Source organism: Manacus candei, unplaced genomic scaffold (assembly GCF_025592945.1).
Source record: "Manacus candei isolate 608988 ecotype Guabito, Panama unplaced genomic scaffold, ASM2559294v1 h1tg000049l, whole genome shotgun sequence".
In the NCBI taxonomy this organism is placed as follows: domain Eukaryota; kingdom Metazoa; phylum Chordata; class Aves; order Passeriformes; family Pipridae; genus Manacus; species Manacus candei.
The window spans coordinates 25,459,563-25,479,143 of NW_026138097.1; the positions used below are offsets into that span (position 1 = coordinate 25,459,563).

At 37.8% G+C, this 19,581-nt stretch overlaps 1 protein-coding gene across 10 annotated transcripts in view; it reads left to right on the forward strand.

Moving 5' to 3' along the window:
• The window catches only part of CDH18 (cadherin 18), a 487,011-nt gene that overhangs the window by 249,796 nt on the left and 217,634 nt on the right, over positions 1–19,581 (forward strand). For 7 of the 10 annotated variants that reach the window (XM_051799307.1, XM_051799317.1, XM_051799309.1 and 4 more), the window contains one exon: positions 17,787–17,885. The gene's annotated coding sequence lies outside the window, so the exon portion shown is untranslated. Of the gene's footprint in view, positions 1–3,813; positions 4,036–17,786; positions 17,886–19,581 lie in introns of those variants that run through there. The other 3 variants (XM_051799308.1, XM_051799310.1, XM_051799315.1) reach the window with 2 other exon arrangements.

Here is a 19,581-nt window from a genome sequence, read left to right on the forward strand (position 1 = left end):
ATTTTGTATCAGTAAATGAAAAATTTGACTGCTGTGATCTACTTTGTTATGATTATCTGTTAGAAATCCAAAGATAGAAATGCAACAGTACTGTGAATGCATTTGATTTCAAAATTATTTTTGCATATTTATGTCTTATTACTTTTAGTAAAATTGTTAATTCCAATTATTGATATACATTTTTAGATGATAGTTTCTAAATAACTGTCATTAGTGAATCACATACGAACTTTTAGGACAATTCATTTCAGTGGTAGTTGTAAAAATATTTATTAAGTAATAACTGCAAATAAAAAGGTTTTATCTAATAAGAGGAGAAACAGAGATTGAAGGGAGTGTCAGTGTTCTCAGACATATTACTGGGACTGGTTGTTATGCACTGGAGCTGAGAATAAAAATAATGATTTGTGAATGTAAAATTGGTGGCAGGCAATGGTAGAATCCTTTGTTTTTATCCTTTCAATCTAGGAAAAAGGGAAGCTGTTTGTAATTTGTTTGTAAGACTGGAAAGTTGCTGCTGGCAGTGGGGGTAACTATGTTATTCCCTGGTGCTTTTGAATAACAGCATGAAAATTCCCAGTATGATTTCTCTCTGTGTGTGAGCAGAGGTTCTTGGCAGCAACTGAGCTAATTTTCTTCGACTGCAGCTATTAGAGTACACGTGTCTAAGAACAAGGAAGAATTGGACTTGAACTTGGCAACATCCTTATCCCAGTATGATCTTAGCCATTCCTAACATATCTATCTTGGGTACAGGAACTTTATAATCTATACATGACCTAGAATCTTCATTATGTTATGTATTAATGAACCACTTAGTCTTTTTATAGCTGGTTGAATGTTAGCTGGATGATTAGTTCTCTAGCAGTTACCTGCAAGATGATCAATACATGTTTAGCATATTAAGAACCAACAAAGAGAGACTGGTTTTGTGGGTATATCCTTTAAATTTTTAACTGAAACAGCAAAATAATAATGTTTTGTTTTTTAAATCTGTAGAAACTGGTTTCTTTTTGGTACAGCTATATATGCTCCTTCATAACTACTCTACCTCTTCAGTAGTGCTCTTAAACATATAGCAAGTCCACAAATTAGAAGGTACAAAAAGAGCCCCTTCTTTTTTTCTACCCCTCTAATAATTGTCACAAGCTCTCAAGTCTAGGAAGGGGACTTACTGAATGTGATTGGCAAAGTTCTGTGTTTTGATACACTGCTAGAATTGTGTAAGTCTGATGAATTCCTAAGGTAAAACTATGCACACAAAGGGTTATACCCAAATTTCCCTGGAATTCCTTTGGCCATACTGCTGCAGTCTCAGACAGTAACTTCATTTTGAGGTTCTTTTCTTGAGTCTTTCTGTCCCCATGACAAATCCAGATTCTTTTAGCATTCAAACTGATGAAAGGATCGACCTAACACCAGTAACACCAAATCTCAGTACTTAGTCTTAAAATGTACGCTTGAAAGAAATGTCAGAGTTCATTGAGGCTAATGTTTTCAAACTGTCAGCTTCTTCCTTGAAATGGCATAATTTTGAATTCTTAAGAAAATCTTTGATCATTGTATATCAAATTAGCCTGCAATACCGGTTATAATCTCTTTACACAGATATTCTTTACTCCTGCTTGTGAGAAGTCTCTGAAATACGTCAATACAAATGTACAGGCATCTATTTATTTATATATATATATATATATGTATACATATATAAGAAAAAAGAACTGTAGATTTTCACTTTTTAAATGCTTTTCTGGAGCATCAAGACTTCCCTCTACTTGTCATATTTCTTATTGCAGAAACAAATGAGCTGATGGCTTATGCTCTGAGTATCTGCTGAATATTCATAATTCTGTCTTATTCACTGGAACCTACTGAGAAAAGACCTTAAAATAAAACATGTTGTTTTCGTCTGCATCCTTGGGTTGTTACACCTAAGCAGCATTTGATGTAATGGTAGGTAGGCTGAAAGGCAACCCTATATTTTCTCTCTTTTACTTCATGCACTGACGAGGGAATCTTTGGAGGATGGTTTGACATGAATTCTTTTTCATGTGAAATTATCTGGACCCTTAGAGAATGAAAGGGAAGGTGTGTCTTTTCCTTCCTTTTTTCCCCTCCTTTTTCTCCCCTTCACCTTACTAATGTAACTATCTCCCCGACAGGGAGATTTGAAATTTACTTCTGCCATACTGCAATAAAATAGTGAAAGCATCTGGATAAAAGCAGCCCATCCCCCGGATTATGAGATCTGAATCTGGAGCTTTGCACAACCTCACAGAAGTTGCATGAGAGAGAACATTCTGAAGACTGTGTATTAAAGCATTGATTCATATGTGCTGCAGTTGCAAGCCAGAGGATGTATAAATAGCAAACTGAAACAGCTTCTATTTCATTCCCTCCAAGAGCTTACATCCCCCAAATTCAAACAACTAGCTGCTTTTGCCTTCAGTCCCCTGCCCTGCTAGAGAAATGATTTTTAATGTATATTGCTGAGCAGCTCAGAGCGCTTTTGTTTGAAAAGTTCTCAAAATCCAGCACTCTAAGTCGTCTCGGTGAGCAGTGTTGTTCTTTCCATCCAGTGTGGTGTAACAGCTTCCCTCCTGGTTGTGTTAAATTGTAGAATTCCTCTTTTCAGCTCTCCTTTTCAAATCCAGATCATTTGTACATGGGGTACCTATCATTTATACTTCAGATGCTGCTTCTGACCTTTAATACATTAAAAAAAAAAAAAAAAACAAAACAGGAGCTTTCTTTTCTTCCATCCTGCCATTTCCTACCAGAGCTTTGGGACTTACACATTCTCTGGTTTCATTGCTTACTCCAGGGTACACATTCTGCTGGCTGGAAGCAAGGTTCCTTTGCACCAGCGGGATATGTGCCAGGGCTTTCACTTGCATGTTAATTGCATTTTTAATACACTGCCTTAGCAGGTTAGATAGCAGAGTCTGACACGGTTGCCTCATTGCTGAAACCCTGGATCAGGAGAATGCCATTAGTCTTAATTCTGAATAAGGGGTGTTCAGAGTAAAGGTCCAGATTTTTGAATGACTTCTGCATCAGCCAGCCTGCCTTGATCCAGACCAGCCTGAAAGGGCACAAATTAGCAACCAACTTACAACCAATGGTGTACTAATATGAATATAGGGGTCTTAGAGGGCAGGAAATCTTTAAAGGAGTGGGGCTGATCTGGAAGGGGCTGGCTTGCCAATGTGGCACCTCCTGTGCCCCATCAGGATTGGAAGAAGGCATTAAAGGGCACCATTCAATCTGAATCTTACAGCCACCGCCGGACCATGTGGACAGCTGATGAACGAGCCGGCAGTGGAATGTTTAGCAGGCTGTGACGACTTTGCACGGAAATAGGAAAATTTATCGCCAGCTTGCCACAGCAGTGCCGTACTGCCCGCTTTCGGTGATTCGCCCCTTCCCTGCACTCCCGCCCGCTCAGCAGCGCAGCCCACCCGGCCCCCGGCCCCCCTTCCCAGCACCGAATTTAGGGGCTCGCTGTCACCAAGCCGGAGCCGTCCTTCTTCTGCAGCTCGAGCACGAAAGGGGGGGTTTTCTCAGCCGCCGCGCAGTTGCCGGACAAAGATGTTCCTGTGCCCGAACACAGCGGTTATATCGGTATGGGAGGATAGATGGGAGGACGAATGGACGGACGGCTGGATGGATGGATGTACCGCGCATCTGTCCGAGTGAAGGGGCTGGCCGGGATCTGCCATTACGCGCAGGAGGCTGCGTGCGGCCCCGAAGTATTGGAGAAGGGGAAAACAGGGCGGGGAGGGGAGAAGGACGGGGGCGGGCGGGGAGGCGAGGCGGGCGGGCGCGGAGCGGGGCGGGGGCGGGCGGCGCGGCCAATCGCCCGGGCTGCCGGCGCTGCAGGATCCGCGGCGCGGGGCTGGGGGCTCCGAGGGACGCGAAGCCGGGTGCCTCTCTGAGGACGGCGAGCAGCTGTGCCGCTAGCACTGCGAAAAGTCCCCATTTGCTTCTTATAAATTAGTGTGCCTTGTCACCAGTTAGGGCAAGTCAGCCAAGGTAAGGCTTAAATAAAATGACACTTTAATATGTGGCAACATGGATATTTCTGAACAGCGGTACTGCTAACACAGCCTTTTAAGCAGCGCAAAATATTTTGTGCAATAATGCTATCATAGCGGGTCCACAACCTGTAATTTGTCTGTGTTAAAGTTACCGCTGGTACGTAAGCCTTACCCTTGTGATGCTGTAGAAACGCGTTTGCTTATCCTAAGCAGTTGCAAAGGGACCTGCAAAATACAGGCATAGAAAGGTAGCGGCGCTCTGTATATGTGTTTGTGTGTGACCGTGTTTGCAATACCTACAGTTCTGCTCCTTAACTTATGGGGATAATGTGCAGATGCATTTTAATGGTGACAGCAGGCAGATTCTTTAGCTCAACTCACATATGTGAGCATTTCTGTACAATAAAAAAGCATGCTATGTTGAACTGTGTATGAAGAACATTAACCTTGATATTTGAATAGCAGTTTCAGGTTGTTTTTTGTGGTTTGTTTTTTATTTATTTATTTATTTATTTTATTTTATTTTTACATGCTTGTAGTGTTATGTGATAACTGAAGATTGAAATTGCAGCAAAAGACCTCCTGCAGATATCCAACTTCACTTTTTGTAAAGGGCACTGTAAATAACGCACAACCAGAAATAAATCCTCTCTTAATTTCCCCCTAGCCCACCCCAACAATACCTTTCTTAATGAACAAAAACTACTATGTACCTTTAGTTCACACTACATTTTGACCAACTGAACTGTCAGTCGTCCAGAACTGAGTGTTTCGGTAAGCAAAGAGTTCCTCTGGATGACTTCACTAACGTGTATCTTTGAAAACAACATAGTGCTGAACCTGTGTGTGTGTTTGTGTGTGTGTCAGTGTGTGCCTGTGAGAGTTGGTTTTGTGCACATGAGTGACAAGATACAAGAAGGACAAGGTACAGAAACCAATGAAACGTGGTAAATGTAGATGCCTGCATGTATTTCTCTGAGTGGATCTCAGTAAAGCAGTATGAACATTTCTTATATTTCAATGTAGTTCATCGTTCAGGTTAGGGTTTGGGGTAAATTCAATTTCATGTGCATCAATGCCCCATTAGTTTTTCATAATCAAAAGAAATACAATGGAAAACACAAGTAAAATTATCAGCACAGGTGATAAAACTACTGCCTCTATTCAAGGTACAGAATTTATTTTTCATTCCAAGACACTAAGCATAGCTCCTACATTTCCAAATCTTCACTTCTGTACTGCAGTCAACCATACACAATTGTGTGAAAACACTGAAGTCTTCCTTCTGCATTAATTATCCTTTTACTGAATGATAGTAACTGTTTGTCTTTTGGAAAAATATAAAATTAATTTAAAAGTTTGGCATATATTTGACATTTTGCCTAACTGTAAAGGTAAGAAGACTGATTTAGAGAAATAACTGAAAGCCTTCCCTAACCTACTCCACTGCCTTTGACAGAACATTTAATTTCAGATACTTCTGAAGAAGGCATAGGATGGTCTAGTTACCTAATGCAAATTAAGGTGGGGCTCTTTTTTTTTAAAATAAAAACAATCAAAGAGGAAAAAATAATCCAACAAACAAACCATTCACTTGCTTTTTCTAAAAAATGACAGGAGAAATAGTGTGTCAGACATCACTTTCCTTTAAATAGGAGCAAATCTGATGCCCAAGCATGGCTTAGGGGGCACTGTGTTGCTGGCTGAACAATTTACAAATGAGATTGAAAACCAGATTCCTTCCATTTACAGCTGCTGAGGATCCTATAAGACTTCTCTTGGACAGGATCCTTGACTCTGCTATTAGGACAAAATACCAGCCGAAGTTGTTGTACTTTGTCCAGTTTAATTCCTGAAGTAACTTAATTTGATAGCACTGTTCTTTATTACCCACATTAAAAGTGTTGTTTAGTGCTTTTGTCCTGCAATGCAGACACTGTAACTCAACCACTTTGTTGGTTCATGCTATGCTAATTCATGGTGATAGTTCTGGTGAACATATGCAAAGTTATAAAACAACTGGGGATAAATGTCTCCAACATCCAAAATTAGTGTACCAGAGTGCATGTGTGCATGCTAGAGAAGCACAGTTGTTACTGCACCACTACTGACATTCCTGTGACGTTTCAACCTTTATCTCAGACTGATAAATAAAACTTGAAAGGTATGAAAAATTCTGTTAACAAGAGCTCCTGCTCCTGATTAAGAATTACATTTCTGCTAATACAGTCAGTACTAAGAATTATCAGTCTTATCAGATTGAATAAAACCAGCTAAATACCAGTGAGTCATCTGTACCATGCAGATGAACATGAGCTCCAGTTTGGACAGATAACAGCTAGTTAGCCGTGGCAGACCTGGCCTGTAAAAGGACCTAAGCTGAATCAGCCACCATGACACCATGGGCCACAGTTGGCTGTAGGCAATGCAAAATGAAGGTGGCAACTGACACAGCAGGAAGGGGAGGAAATGCATAGCCAAAACCACCTACCAATATAAAATGATTGTATTAATAGAAGAGACTCTATTAATCTTCTCCTAGAGGAAGGATATAGATATGCAAAGGCCACAAGAGGAAACCATATAAAAACCCCAACATTGCCTATAAAGTTTATGTATAATCTAACATATATATCTCGCTAGCATTAATTATAGTGGAAAACTTATTTCCCTTGGTCAACAGTGCTGTAGTTTAAAAAGTGTGTATATAGACAGTGATAAATCAGGGTGAAGTGTTTCAATTTAACCATATACTTGATGGGTAGTCTTAGACAAGTCCCTGAAGCACTCTGTAACTTCATGTATGACATGAACATTGCATGACAAATATAGAATGAATATTACATGATACTGTTTTAAGGAAATGCTGCAGAACCTAATACTGAAGTGTTAGTGTCTCCATTACTCTATTACTTGGTTTTGATTGGTACAAAATTTTTTTATCCATTTCCAGCAAACAAAGCTCCATGGAATTTGAAATTTCAAAGAATGGAAGCAGAATTTTTAAGAAGCTCCTGAATTGGGAGCAAAAAACCCCATATATCCTATAAGAAAGAGCAAAGACTGGCAGATTGAGATTTTTATCCTCCAAAACCAGCTTTTATCAGACAAACTGTCAATACTGAGGTGCTTTAAATAATGCACCATTACCTTTTTTTGGACTGGTTTTACTATGCATACAGATAATCAACAGATATTTAGAAGAAACTAGTTTGGTATTTGAAATCAATGAATAAGACTAATCTCCTATTTGAGGAATGTTTTTCTGGGGGGGAATGAGTTGTTTTTTCAAGTTTGTTTTTTATGTTTGTTTGTTTGTTTATTTGTTTTTTTAAATCATGTCTCTGTTCATTGAACCCAACCAGAAGAACACAGTGGTGTAGCTCTATAAGTCACTGATAAGCAACTCGTTAATGTTTGCACATCTGAAGTTCTCATATAATGAAAATACATTAAGCAGATGTTTAAGGTCTGTAAGAAACATGATTTTGCTTGATAGCAACTGTCATTTATGGTTTTGTGTAATTAGTTCAAACCTCAGCAGAGTTAAGGCTGGGTTTGTTATCATAGAAAAGACAAAGCATTATTTTACAATTATAAACTTTACTGCCCAGTCCTTATGCATTCCTTTAAGCAGATGTTCTTGTAAAGGGGTGTGTATTTAGGTCACAGACATATTTTTCCATTCTTACTTCACCTTACCTAGGTTTCAATATAATTTATCAAGTGCTTACATAGACAAATTTTAAAGGCTGTTTGTGAAGTGTGGTGTAAAAATACCCAAGCTAGCTAAGGTACTAGCTGCATTTCTACCATAAGACTGTAGCTATCTGTGAGATTTTTTTTGGTCTTTATGATACTCCACAGACTGTAATATTGAACCCTCAGATTACTTTACAAGAGGGATCAGTTGCATTGTCTTGACTTAGCAGATGGGCAGAGTGAGGCTGTAAGTCTATCAGGCTTTTCCTTAAGACCGTCTGTTGGATGTGGAAGTGGGGACTGCAGTGTCCTCATTCAGGTCATCTGTCAGATGAGGACAGTGGACCAGGCATTGCAAATCAAACATCTTCAGGTTTTTCATGCGCTTAGGGGGTCTTGCACTTCGATTATTTTGAACCATTCTTTGGAGAAATCCGCCTCTCCCTGTTACTGATATTGAAGTACATGCTTAAGTGTAGGTGGCCTAAACACTGCCTGTCATGTGGGCACTTACAACCACAGTTATGGATGTATATATGGTTACACATGCACACATATATTCTTTGAGAAGACACAAAGAAATTAATGTCAACTTTAAAAAAAATAAATACAATGCTTGGTACTGTTAAAAGCATGTAAAAATTATTGGTCACATTATGTGGCATTAAACTGAGCTATTCTTTGTCTCAAGTCTGCTTGTGTTCACAGATGGGATTGTGCATTTCCATAACTATATTAAATTATTTATTTGAACTCCATGATTAGTCAGCTTTACCAAATGAGTGATATACTGTTATACAAAAGTTATAAATTTGGATTAGAATTCTGTTTATTTCACATCTCACTCTTGTTGGGTGCTAGAAAAGCTGTGAATGAAAATCTTTTTGTTCAAGAGTCTATGAAGTGTCTTTCGTTTTCAATAATTATACCTTGTCCAGGAGAAATACTCTTGTTCTGTCTTTTACTTGTTAACAACATTTCTGTATTGTTTAGAATGAGGCTTAAGTTGACACTTCAAATTGGAGCGGGGTGAAATTTCTCAGGCTTGTATTTGGTTGAACTTTAAGTCATGTTCTGTTGTTGATGGAATGAAAATTGATAGAATAAATAAAAAAATAGCAATATGGAGACAATCTCTATAGTTGTAGGGCAAGCATTTGAGATATTCAGAGCCAGGTTTGAGACTGTCTCAGTGAATCTTGTGCTATTTGTAAAGTATAAGTGCTGCTTCAGTAGAGAACTTCCTAAAATTAGTAAAAATTTAATAGTTTAGCGATGGTGGCAGGACAACAGTGTTTTTATTAATTTTGAGGGTGTTGAAGTGCATATGCATGTGTTTGTGCATATTTGAAGGAAAAAGTAGTTGATAAAAGGGAGGTAGCTCCTTTAGTTTGTTCAATAGTGAGAAAGATTTCATTTGACTGTTAGAAGGTATTTTTAACACTGATGTATTGTATTAGCACCTGGGAACTGCTGACTCTTCTAAGTGTAAAACCTTGGCTTTCAGGAGAGGTGAAATAAAACTGGGGCATATGAGCAGCACTGTAGCATGGCAGGTATTAACTGCTCATGTAACTGCCAATATTTAAAAATAAAAAGGAAACTAATTTATGCCAGGATTACAGTTCTCAATCACTACTTCTTTTATGTTTTACATTTGGTCTTTCAATAAATAATAAGCCTTCTTACTGGAGTAATAAAAAAAAGAAGAAAACTACACATCATTTATTACATGCAATTTCCACACACTTTCCTGATGAAGAACATTTCTTATATATTTGCTGTTCATTAAAGCGTGAATTCTTGCATTCATATTAGGGAATTTGAGCTCAGAGTTATTATCTTGCTTATTCAACCTAGAGATATCTTAAATATTTTTGTATTTGCATGGGAGAAGGTATAAAATGATCAGTTCATTTAGCATTGTATGTTAAGTTTGGTTTTTGTTTTGGTTTGGGTTTTTTTTGAGTTATGAACCATATAAGGCTTCTTTTAGAAAACTGCTGAAGAAGTGTAACATTCATTCTTATTAATTTTCAGTGAATGCACAACTAACACTTTGAAATCCAATGTAGCTTTGTACTAGAAAACCTTCTAAGTGTTTTTGGAAAATGCCAAGGCAATCAGCAGGCTAACATGTTTTCAAGTGGTGCTCTACATTTCTAGCTGGTTGAGCTTCTTTCAGTGTCAGGTAAAGACTGGCAGAGTATTCACAGCAACAGTTGATTCATAGGAGGTCTAGTGTTTCCTGAACTGGATTTGTTTGTTATTCTGTGTATTCTCAGGACAGCTATCCTAGGCATGAAGTTCACAGCACATTAACACAGTGAGTACACCAGAGTTGTCTCATGCAGCAGCATGGTGAGAAGGTAGTTACTGCTCCTGGAGCAGATGATGTGACCTGCTGCCGCAAGTCCCTTCAAGCAGCAGGTACCTCATCCCAGGTGTTGACCAGACGTGTTATCAGCATGCAGACTACACATGGCTTTTATATAGGGAGTGGGTCCCCAGTGCTGGTGGAGTTCTGTGGTTCAGTTCTGAGCTTGCCCTGGGACATAAGTGCACTGGCCTGATGGTGCATGTCACTTTTGTGCTATAAATTGGACACTAGGTTTAGAGGGCTTAGGGGGAGTGATCTTATTACATGAATATTGTCTTGTAGGAGGCTTTTGTGTTTCTCAGATCCCACTCAAACAAATGCCTCATTCTAATACCAACCATGTTTCATACTATCAGGGAAAAACGTAATGTCGGAGACCTTGATTTGTTAAGAAGGAGGTAGTACATGGATATGTGTTACTGAAGAATCAAGCCTCAGAGAGCATAGCAGAACCTATGTAGAACATGTGCAAGATTATTCAGCCTAAAAGTCACCGCTTTTCTGTAGGACTTGGTTTTTTTTTTCTTGACTTATGTTTCTGCTGGACTAGAGTGCTATGTTATTTTATATGAAGTTTTGGCAATTTCCAGATCTAACACAGTGAAAATTGGGAGAGCAACAGGCTGGATGTGAGGAAACAAAAATAGGGCACCGTTATTTTGATAATCTTTCTTTAACAAGGAGGCAGATGAATAGAAAAGATGACCAGAGGAATGTTCCTTTGTACAGACATTTGAAAAGTAGCCTCCTAGGAGGTTATTTAGGAGGTTTATAAATACTTCCTGGATGTAAATATAAGGAGAGGAAGACTGTTGTTGACTATGTAGCCTTACATTGTGACTTGAAGGCCAAGGAACTTGAGCTCTTTCAGACTATATAGGTCAGATGATGACTGATTTCCTAAAACTATTAATGGCTACTGTGCTACTGAAGTCAGTTTTACCTATGTTGTTACATTATGGTAGTGTGTTTGATCAAATATACTATGTCATGTCAACATGCCTATAAGTTTCTTAATTCTGAACCAAGACAGGAGAAGCCCTCATTTATGTTTGTTTGGAAAAAGTTGTCTGTTTGTTTGCTTGTTTTTAAGAAAAAAAGGTATTACTTTCTTGGAATGCAATGGATTTACTCCACAGGACCACTGTGTGATAATTTTGATCATTATATTATAATGAGCACTTGCTCTATTCATTGTGGAGCTTAGTATATCTTAATGAGTGTTGTGACTCCCCTGAAGAGCAAAACTCAAGAATGTCCCCATGCACGTGGCTTATTTAAATGAATGAGTTACACATATTGAGACCTGTGTGCACATACTTATTTGCAACACATAGCTGTAATTTTGCCTTAAAAGCAGGGCATTATTTTTCTTAACTTTACAGAAATCCCAAAACATGAATGCTTCTATACCTAGCATTCATATTTCATACAAGGTGAAATATGAGTGGTTTCACTAAAACACTTTTGTACTAAAAGACAACTTGTAAATTTTTTGTTCAGGACTGACATGTATTAATTAAAATTATAGCTCACAAGTTAGTTTGATTTGGTACTTGACCCCACTCTAAATCTACCCTTTTTAGATACAAGTTTATGTTTTTTGAAAAATATTAATTAATGTTTAAATAGGGCTATGGCATCTGTAAACTCAAAAGAGGAACTTTAAAATAGAATTTTTTTTTTGTCTTCTGAAGATTGACCACATTCTGGCATCACTGTATTCAGGAAAATGAGAACAGGAAACTGAATGTTATACAAATTGACTAGTAGACAAGGTCTTAAGCCTGTCAGTCTATCTCATCAGTCTTTGTAGGTTGCTGGAAATCTTGCTGTGACACCAAAGCTTTTAATGATGACATTTCTGTAGCATCCACATATGGTGTTAGCCTAAAGGCAAACACTTTGCTCTTCTCTATTATCTCTTGATGTTGCCACAAAAGCCAGCTTTAAAATGAGGCAGTGGGTTTGAAAAATACTGTTTTATTAACATTAAGACTTAAAAATATTAACTAATTTTCTGAATTGACAAAGTTGTTTGTCCTTCACAAAACCTGAAGGCCATCTTCATTTTATTATTCAAAAAAATGCAGTATTAGTACATTCAAACTGATAGACAACTCTTTAATCAAACTATTCTTTTATTTTCTGTACTCTTCCTCTACTGTGTCATTTTTATTTGAACATCTTTTACCATCCACAGAGAATTGCAAAAAGGAATTTACTGAATTTATGAGTACACAGCAATTATTTATTTGCTGATAGAAACAGTAGATAGGTAAGGCTCATCTACTCCCAGGCAGAATGTTATACTGCCTGCTAACTCAGATGTGATTTCCTGCTGAGTTGCTGAACACCAGACAGTTACCAGTCAGGTAGGCAAGTGTGAACCTCCATTGCTTCTGAGGACAGGGCTGTTGTTATTCTTGATTAGTTTTTTGTCTTCCCAACTCTCCACTTTTCTGTTTATGTCTTTATATCTTTTTATGACTTTTTTCATTACTTTTTAATTATTGCTCACTCTATATTTTCACTTCTGCCTTTATTTAACTCTAGCTACACTAAGGCTCCAAGTTCTTTGCTCCATTTTGGTACAGTGTTCAATATACCTGGCATCAGAGAAAATTTGGAAAAAAGATGACTTTGAATAATTGCAGAAACAAAGAATTTCAAATGGATATTTTAAAGCAAATTTGACCCCATTCCTGCTACAACTGTGAACTTACATTGTCTGCAGAAAATGTTATTTTTTGGACTGCACATAACAACTGGCCTTTTAAGCTCCTGTCTCTCCATGTATCTCATGCCAATGAAAGGAACTGTTGTATACCTGATGTGCAATTCTGCTGAGTAATTTTAGCAGTTGGTTTAAAAGGCCAGAAGGGAAGGGAGAAAGGACATGAAGTAAAGAATTAAATAAAGAAGTAAAAGTATGTCATTTAAGAAAGAGATTGAAACCTTTTTTTTTTTTTGCAAATGATAAAAGAAAAGAAGGGCATGACTAAATGTGTGGTTTGCTCCTCTTGAAGTATTGTTCCCGATTATTGTAGGAAAGGTGTCAATTAGAGTCAGCTCCTTTATGCCTTCTTATCTTCTGCTTTTCACAAGAAGATGTAGTTCGTTTTACAGGTTACCACACAATGAAGTTGATTTTTTTCCCCCTTAAGAAGCTATTTATGCAGTATATATCTCACTCCCAAAGAGGATTACAGGCTTAGACCAAATAATCAGGGTTTGTAAATACTTTTTATGATATTATAAGCAATATACTAGATACTGAAAATTATACATATCTTCTGCTTAATTTTCACATACGTATTTGCATACTGAGTTGGATTTCAACCTTGAAATATATTGAGACCCAATAGCCTCAGCTTTTATTGATGCTTCTGCTCAACAACACAGAAAAAACTTCTGCAATGGAGATGACTTCTGTTGGCATTAACCTTCCCATCATACTGATCGAGGAGCTTCTGCGCAGCTGCCAGCATTATTCTAACCTGAATAAAGTGCACTGAAAATTTGTCTTCAGGAAGCAGGTCTTCGCAACAAGGTTGACATGAGGACTTATTAAAAAAGTCGTCTTTAGATGTATACATCTCATTTTTGGATGAAGGATACCACTCTTGTACCATCTGCAACAGCTGTAACAGTTGTACTGGAATAATCTTTACAGATATAGGAAACTGTTCATCCAATTACTAGCATCTGCCTATTCTATGATAAGGAGTTTTCTTCTTGCTATGAGGACTAAATAAATTCTGCATGTCAAATCTTTGCATAAATTAAGGGAAAGAACTCTACCAACCAGACTAACTTTTCAACATTTTAAATATACTAAGTTGAAAAACATGAATCTTTCTTATAGCATAGCCCAGTTGAAAGTTATCAATTTAGTGTTGGAGGTTTTTTGGGTGTTTTGGGGTTTGTTTGTTTGCTTGTTTGTTTTTTTTTATTTTCAGTTTATCTTAAAATTAAGGTTTTTTATAAGTGTTATGTGTTCCCATGCAGATATTTCCTTTGTCTTTGACTCTGTTCCTTATTGCATAAACAAATCCTTTCATTTTTATTTGGTTACTCTGCAAGTTGTAAATAACTATGACAAATGCACCATCTCTGCGTGTGAAATCTCAAAAATATTGTTATTGAGTAGATTCACAAAGGCCCTGTGAGACTAGTATCTTAACATTTATTCAGTCTGATCCTCTACAGTTTGCACTTTTTCAGTTCAAAAGACCACATAATTCTCTACTGCCTAAAGGCATGAGAGATTGGTTTTTCTCACAAGCAAAATGAATAGGTATTTTCAGCTCCCTCCATTTTGTTTAAAGTTTGTCTTTGAAAACTTAGGATGATGAATTTGAGATTTCCTTTTAGGCTCATGCTTATTTCTTTTCATTACTTATATTTTAAGGTTATACCTCTCACTCCTCATTGTTCAAGTGCAGTAGAGGTTTATTGAACTCTTTTTTGTCAGGTAGTACAGACAGACCGCAGTACTACTTTTCCTTTTGAAGACCTTTTTATACCTGACATGTCTTGTAGTAACTTTGATGTCGCCTAATTGGAATCTTGGAAGTGAAAAAATAAATAACTGAATGAAGAGATGAGCGGCAGGCCTAAGGTTGTACAGAATATTATTTTGCTTTCAATCATTCTTCTGTTCCTGTACCTTACAGTCAGGTAACCCTCTAATACTATTGCTTTATTTATGTCTATCACCCATTCCTGAATTTGAGTCTCTCAATTATCTGTCTCCCAGACTTTGAACTCAGAAGCGCCTGAATTTGCATTTGTCTTCATGGTCCCTCTGAATCCTGATCCAATCTTTTAACTAGCCTCCTTTTTAATGTCTTACCCTTCTTGAAGAGTTATTTTTCATCCTGTCTGATCTACTTGACTCACCTAGTTTAGGCTTAACTTTCTCAGGACAGGACTATGTGTCTTAAAACTGTACAAATACCCTTCACACAGATAGTTCTGCAGAAGTCCTGCAGAACCGATTTGGCATTACCCAGCGCAGTGCTGCAGACCAGCTGCCAATAGTCACACAGAAAAGGACATGGGAATCTGGTGGGCAGTGACTTACTGGTGAAGCAGCCATGTGTCCTTACAGCAAGGGAGGCTTCCTGATGGCTGGGCACAGCAGTAGGGTTGGGGCAGGGGATTCTCCTCTTCCATTGCGGTGGGACAGCTGTGCCCTTCTTGCAGTGCTACAAAACAAGGAGATCAAGAAAATGCAGTGGTGAGTGGAAGGCCCCTGAGGTTCAGGAGGATTGCCAGGAGACAAGAGAGGGCATCACAAGGAGCTGGTTGCAGGAGCAGTAGAGGAATCAGAGCCAGGCTCCCCTGGGAGGTGCACAGCAACAGGACAGGAGACACTGACCACAAGTGGTGGTGAAGAAGACTCCCATGGGATTTGAAGAAGCAATTTTTCACAAGCAGCAAGGTTAAGCACTGAGACAAGTTGATTAGAGAGGGACCTCTATCCCTGGGGGTTTTTAAAACTCATCTGGACAAGACCCTAAAGCAACCCAACCAAACTTAGAAGGTAGCCATGCCTTGGGGAGGAGACTGGAATAGATAATCTCCAGAAGTTTCTTTCAACACACAATTTTGCTTTTATTACCCAGTGTGCAGTCTTATTTACAGTAAGTGTTTACTTAATAATTTTCTATTTTTTAAAAATAGCAAAGTGTAGAGTCCTGTGAAGCTATGCGGTGATTTCACAGGGATCAAATTCAGGTCTAAGTCTTCAGCACTGTAGTTTTTTAAGTCCTGACTTGGGAATGTATTTCATCTAAGTGCTCATTTCTAGTAACTTTGGATGTGAATGTCCACTTCCAACTTCGGTTATTGGAGAAAGCAGGTTATTGAGACAGACTCATTTTTAGATGATACTTTTTTTACCTGCACTGATTACTAAGCCAAGTCCCCTTTTTCCAGAAATGTGTATTTTTGAAAAGAGCTAAAAGTATTTATGGAGGGGTAAGAGTACCGGTAAATGGAAAAATTCAGGACTTGGAGCATGAAAAGGATAAATAGGACTTGTTTGTCATAATGGCAAGAGCAGAACTGATTTATAGACTTTGACATCTTTAAGACCAAAGGAAAAGATAAACCTGTGAAGGTGAAACAAAATGTTTATATCATCTTGGGGTAAGATACAGAAAATAGAGTGATCGCCAGGAGGACCAAAGATTTGTTTGGCACTGGAGTAGTACTTGAAGGAAAGAAGTTGAAGGTCATGAAGGAAAATTACTCAGAGGTACAACAGAGCATTCTAGAAAATAATAATGACAGAAAGCTTCTTTGTGTGCTTAAAACATTAATTTATAAGGTAACCCTCTTATTTAGTAGAGCAGAATTAAAAGTCCTTCTTCTGATTTCTCTGAGTTTAGAATTAGTTTTTCCCCTTGAGCACCATGCCAGCACAATTAAGAGAGTTAATGTACAGCATGGCCTGGCAGAAAGTACTAATTCGTAGTGCTTTTCTCAGTGTGTTGGGGCCTAGCTGGCATTAAGCAAAGGGAAGCACCAACCGTCCTAAGGGACTGACTCTACTGCTTCATTTCTGAGTATGTTTAATATTTTTCTAATTTCTAGTGCAGTTGCATTTCATAATCCTAAGTAAATGTTACATGTGTAGTGCCTTGCGCAACCTTTGGAGAAATCTCAAACAACCTTATTATATCTCTCCTGAGAATATGCTAAATAATGTGGAGAAAATAAGTTTCTTGCAAATGGACACAGAAAACAATGCAGACATTGTGTTGAGCAAGATACCATCTTTGTCATTATTTGCCTTCTTTTACAAAAAGAATAATACCATGTTGTATGTTTGTCTGCATTAAGTTCTACAGTAGTGTGTTTTTGAAACAAATGCATTTTTAAATTGTTCTGTTAAGTTGATTTTATCCTTTAGTTTTAATGGTTTAGATTTTTTTGTCTGGAATGCGAGATCTATTCATTGGCAAGGTGTAGCTCAATATCAGCTCAGTAAGATTCCTATCTGTTATGATTTGCATGGACTACAATATTTCATTTTCTCTCAAATACTATTGAATGTGTTAGCTGGCACCTGATAAAATCATAATTGAGTTCAACTGCCAGCTCTGGCCAGATACTTCAAAATAATCAAATGTTTCTATTTCTTGGAAGTGGCACATATACTGTATCATTTTTACTGTTGTAGTGCCTCTTAGAGACACCTAACTTTTTTCTTGCTTCTTCGAAGGAGAAAGGTAATTTAGATTTTATTTTTTCTTTCCAGCATAGAAATCAAATTAGAGTGTGTTTTATTCAGGCAGAAATTATAAAAGTAGCTACTTCACTCTTCCCTTTTCTTTCTTTTCCAATGAAGCAGTGTGTCATCTTTTTGAATTTGTTACAGCTTGCTGACCAAGGAGAAAGTAAACATGGCATCTCTCTTCTGTTTATTAATGACTGCCTGTCTTTTTTTATAATTTGAAGGGTTAAGGATGCTGAGTAAGCATTGCAGTAACATTGCTTTGCAAGTACCTTTGATATTCCCATCTGAAATTTATGATCTCTTCTACAGGACCAGCACTACAAAAAAATTCCTAGTCCAGTTTCTGAAAAGGGACTACATTAAATGAATATTTCCAAGGCTATCTCAGTGAAATCTTCTTTTTCATTTCTAGGTGTTGTGAAATGAGCAGAGAATAAATTTTATTTGAAGTAAGCAGAGAGGAGAAGCACATCATTTTGGCTACACCGCGTGTCTGGAACCCAAGAAGGAGGTGAACTCGCTATTTCCTTACTTTTTGCAACAAATTTTTAGCTGGGTAGCAGGCAGCATTTACTTGCCTTTAACGATTGGGCTTGGTTAGAAGGTATCCAAAGGGTCTGAACCACTGCCTGACTTTTACCACTGTGACTGTGCGACATGGCAACAAATGGGCTCATAGAGACGGGCTTTACATGTACCCAACTCTTAAGCTTTGGAGCCGACTGGTGTGGTCGTAAGATGACCAAGAAAGGAGAAGGATCAGGAAGCTCCAATGTAAAATTATCTGGACTGTGTCCTTCACTCAGTTGCACAGTGAATTTTAAATGCTGCTGGGTTAAGTAGACACTTCACATCAACTTCTTCCTTATATGAAGAATAAGTTTTATCTTGCAAGGATATAGTTTTATCACATGCTTCCACTTGCCCAGTGAGAATTGTCATGGTCTCATATTTTTATTGGTTTTGGTTATTCCATTAATGCAAGCTATCATATAAAACTGAGGAGTTTGTTCTCTTTTTTTTTTTTTTTTAATTCCATAAGACCGAATTGGGTTTTTTCAAAGCCATTGACAGCCTCTAAAAGAGTACAGTATTGTGTCTGTGATATTCTGCCACTTCTTCCTCTCATCTGTCCTCCAAAACTTTGAGGCTGTGGTCTGAAATGCTGTCTTGGTTGCTGCTGAGCTTGGTGGCAAGATTACAGCTCTGAGCCTACCTCAGCTGCTCTTTACTACATCCTGCTAGAAATTATTACAGCCTCCTGTCTGACAGTTGATTTGTATCTGTAGCCTCTCCTTACCTTGTCTCTGTCAAATAAGCTGCACTTAAAAGCTAAGTTTAAACTGATACTAGACATTTTGGCTGGCACCAGTACTGGCTAGGCATGAAGTTAAGCTAGCAGATCTGAGGAGGCAGCAACATGATGAGAAGAAAGATGGTAATGTGCAACTAGGGCATGTTGTGGATGATAACTTTTTGCTTTTTGACTTAACTCACTGTCAGCCAAAAAGATAGCTAGTAACAACTCTGTAGTTTTTAGAAGAGTGAAAAGATGGTGGAAAACTAGCAAAATATGTGTTTGAGTTGATGATAAAAATATTTTTTTCTAGATTTTTCTTTTTTTGCTTTTTGTCTTGCTGGATATCATTTGATTGGTCCCAAATGAAAGTTTTCTTCCTTGTAACGTTATATTTTTATCCCATAAGCAAGTGGGCAGTAATGTCTCAGTATGAGATTAGTTTTTATTTTAAGTGTTCAGCTTCAACTTAGAGAACTGGGGAATGAACCCTGCTTAATGAACAGGTCTTTGTAAAATTAATTCTGAAAATAATGAGCCAGAAATTTTACTGATTGATGCCTGATGCAACACCAGTGAAGTCAAAACTGTTGCCTAGAATATAACTCAGAAATAGCTTGTGAAAATGTGCAGAAATCTCTCTTTGGAAGTTTTTTTAACTATTTCCAGTATTTCCTAGTATTACCTCAAATTCTGTCAAAATCATTACCGTCAAAAGTCACTGTTGTCTCTGGAGGTCACAGTGCAGCTGATGCAATTTTCATTGAGTCTAAAGACTTACTTTTTTCCCTTCAAAAAATTTCAAGTCATATGTTACCCTGGAAGTTTTGAGACAATGATCATGGTTGTTTCCAATGCTCTTGTAGTGGCAATATGGTTAAATGTTCTTTGGCAAGCATTTCAGAAATGC